Below are 3,661 nucleotides of genomic sequence, written 5' to 3' on the forward strand. Positions count from 1 at the left end.
CTAATAGAAGACTAATAGAAGATGTGTCCCTATGCAGCCCTTTACTATAAGACTAATAGAAGACGTGTCACCATGCGGCCCTTTACTATAAGACTAATAGAAGACGTGTCACCATGCAGCCCTTTACTATAAGACTAATAGAAGACGTGTCACCATGTGGCCCTTTACTGGAAGAATAAGGCCTTGTTCACACCAGGCGCGGAGCAGATCCGGACCAGAGCAGGTGCAGACCGGATCAAAACTGCGTCCAATGTATTCCTATGGTATTTTGACCTCCAGTTCACATCGCAGCGTGCGGATCCAGACCAGATCCAGACCAGATCCAGACCGGATGAAAAAAATGCGGCAAGCCCTATTTTACCGGGTGTGTATCTGGTCGGGAACGCATCTTAAATGCAAAAACGCATCAAAAATGCATGCAAGTGCCTAAAAGCCCATGTTAACCAGTTGACATCCGCGTTGTTAAACCCCCTTCCCATCCAGGCCATTTTTCAGTATTCAGATGGGAAACCGGCGGCTGCGCATTATGGACCCGCTGATCGCCTATATGTGAAACACCCGGTAACGGGTGTGTTTAATGGTCGGGTCTTTTCTGCCCGTGCGGCAACCCGCAAATGCAGCAGTGCCGTCCGTCCGTTTTTTTACTACGGGCGGACGGCAAGAGGTTAAACTTTAAAAAAATAATTTTTTTTTTTACCAAAACCGGCCCTAAACCCATCAAAAACGTGTCACAACCCACTGCACTGCGTGTGCAGAAACCTGACCGGATCTGGTCTGCATTTGGTGTGAACAAGGCCTGACAGAGGACATGCCACAAATGTTACACAAGCTGGGAAAGTGCTGTTGTGGCTCCACAACTCCTGCGACAACCGGTCATGACTTTGCGTTTAATAAGAGCGATTTAATAATGCTTGGCGAGCAAAAACCCTAAGGGGTCAAATTATAAATGTTTTCACACAACTTTCACCCAAGATGCACACATTTCTCTGACTAGATTCAACAGAAAATTGTGTGACGGTTGGGTGAAAACAGATCCAAGAAGCTCATTCATTGGCACGTTTATATAGCAGCTAATGTGTCATTCACCAAACACTTACTGCAGGTGAATCAGCCACGGTCATTGAAAACACATGCACCAGAAAAGATTCCCCTGCAGTGAATGTTATATAAATATACTACCAAGTGTTACATTTCACAGTATAACTAGAGGCAAACTTTTTATTTTAGAAAAATCTCAGAATTTAGAACCATTAGGGAGATTCACCTTCTCCAATTGTCCTGATCACCGCTATCACCAGGAATTACAATGAAGGTGAATCTGAAAATTGAGCTGCCAGAACAGGAATAGAGGAGAAATCTTCCAAGAAGAACGGTTGTTCCCGTGACGACTGTCCGAGCCGCCATACACCGCCATACACACTTGAGCACAAGTATTTGCAGACATTTTCGGGCTTGGGCATTTTTGTTTTAGCCAACAGAAGGCTAGTTACGGCCAGGCATTAAAAACGCAGGAAAACATGCCTTACATGCGTTTTCCAGGTGCTCCCATTGACAACTATGGGGACAAAGAAGTTGTTTTTTGGAGCTACAAGCGACCAGCACCCCTATAATATACTTTAAGCCATCCTAGTGGTTTTTACTTTTTGGCACAAATCCGGGAGCAAGAATGATATAAAGGTATAGCCCCAAAACTCATGACACATTGAGTGCAGCCGAGTGATAACTCCCCTGACTGCCAGTTCACACCATATGCAGTTGTGAGGGAGTCCGTTTATTTTAACTGCTGCAGTCACAATACATCACAATGCTTTCCTATGGGCTTTCTTGTGCCTAATTCACACCATTGCAGTCCATTCAGATGCAGTCAGAAAAAGTACTGCTTGTCCTATTTTACCTGCATCTAACTGCACTAAACGCATCAAAATGCAGTGCAAACACATCAAAACGCACTAAAAAACACAACAGAACCCCTGGAGGAAAAAAAAAACCAGGATTGTGGCATCATCCAGGGACATGCAGGGGAAAACAACACATCAAAAACGCATCACAAATGCCTCGAAACAGATCGCAAGGTAACAGCGCAGACACACAGTTGTGATGCAGTTTCTGGTGTGAACTAATCCATGATCCTCAACTCTCCACCCAACTATAGTGCAGACAGGAAATACAGAAATAAAAGTAACAATAACACATTACTAGTACAAATAATTAACACTATCCAAGCAACCCCTGTCTGATGTGGAACAACAAGTCCCAGCATGCCCACTCAGCCATGGATTGTCTAAATGTGATCTGCTAGTATAGGAAGAGATCGCAGGAAGGATTAGCAGACCTCTGGCACTCACCTCTGCTGTCCTCTGCTAGCACTGGAGGCTCTGCAACTGTCAGCAGTACATAGATCCAGCTTTGGGCGTATCCAGGTCATGTGACCAGGGGGTGGGTCCTATCACATCATACATGCTGATGATGGAAGCCATCTTTACTCTGGGCAAAAAATAAACTACTGCTTACTGAGGCTTCAATTGGCTTATTTCTTACAAAACTGTATCTCAGCATATTTTTTAATGTCTGCAGCTTATAAAAAGAATTATTATAATAATGTATGATTATAGTAAAGTATAAGGAGCCTAAGGAGTGAAACTTCTGGCAAAAAACTTTGTTGTTTTGGATAGTGGGGAAGGATTAGTGCTTCTGTCAGGCTTTACTGACAAAAACATTTTGCATGCGTTTTACGTGCATTTGCCTATTTACATCAATGTGCCACAATCTGCTCGCAAAAACTTAATGCACATGCCTAAAACGTGCAAAAACGTACAGCACAACAACGCGTGTTTCTGCGAGCGAAAACGCTGCTGCCTAGGTGTGAATGGAGCCTTACTTCTTGTCCCTGTGGTATCAAGATGTCAGATGGGTCACAGGGGACACCTCAGCAGTGCTACAATTCAACCTATGTAGAGTTGTCACCCTTCCAGTTTTGAATAGCACAGTGGGGGAGGGGGGATTATTAAAACTGGAGCGGTTGCCATAGTAACTAATCAGCTTCTCTCTCCAGTTTGTTCAATTAAGCTTTAAAAATAAAAGAGAAAAGTTGATGGGTTGCTATGGGCAACTGCTCCAAATTCTGTCTGCTTTAGGTTTGATAAAGACCCCTCACTGAATGGTCATGCTCCAAGTTATGTGGATCATTAAAGACCATTAAAGAAGAACTCCAGGGTTTTTTTTGTGTGCAAATTAACCCTTGCAGTTGGGCTACCCCTGGCAGTGCAAGGGTTAAGTGCTCGTTTTGGTCTAGGGGCAACAATAAAGATGATATCTGGTCCTGGGTTGAGCGGCAGGCACTCTCTCTTACCTCTCTCCCCCTCCGCTCCAACTGTGGTATGTCCTTCAGCGCCCTCACGTCTAATGGACCTGCATTAGATGTGATGACCTCAGCAGGGCTTGGAGCCCGGGGGAGAAGAGGCTGCGGGGACCGGTCTAGCAGTCAGATGGGGCTGAGGATCAGGTGAGTATCTTCTTTATTTTCAGCCCTAGACCAAAACAAGCATTAAACCTTACAGTGACGGGGTAGCCCAGCTGCAAAGGTTAATTTTGTTCATTCATGGAGTTTGTCTTTAAATTCCCCATTGTCCAGTGGTGCACCTAGCATTTCTGACACGGGGGG

At 44.7% G+C, this 3,661-nt stretch overlaps 1 protein-coding gene across 1 annotated transcript in view; it reads right to left on the minus strand.

Moving 5' to 3' along the window:
* LOC108784601 (translocator protein-like) overlaps positions 1-2,429 on the minus strand; it is a 15,089-nt gene extending 12,660 nt beyond the window's left edge. The window contains exon 1 of the mRNA XM_018553455.1: positions 2,346-2,429. The gene's annotated coding sequence lies outside the window, so the exon portion shown is untranslated. The remainder of the gene's footprint in view (positions 1-2,345) is intronic.
* Between the last annotated feature and the right edge of the window lie 1,232 nt (positions 2,430-3,661).

The sequence above is a fragment of the Nanorana parkeri genome, unplaced genomic scaffold (assembly GCF_000935625.1).
Source record: "Nanorana parkeri isolate BGI_ZX_2015 unplaced genomic scaffold, ASM93562v1 scaffold120, whole genome shotgun sequence".
In the NCBI taxonomy this organism is placed as follows: domain Eukaryota; kingdom Metazoa; phylum Chordata; class Amphibia; order Anura; family Dicroglossidae; genus Nanorana; species Nanorana parkeri.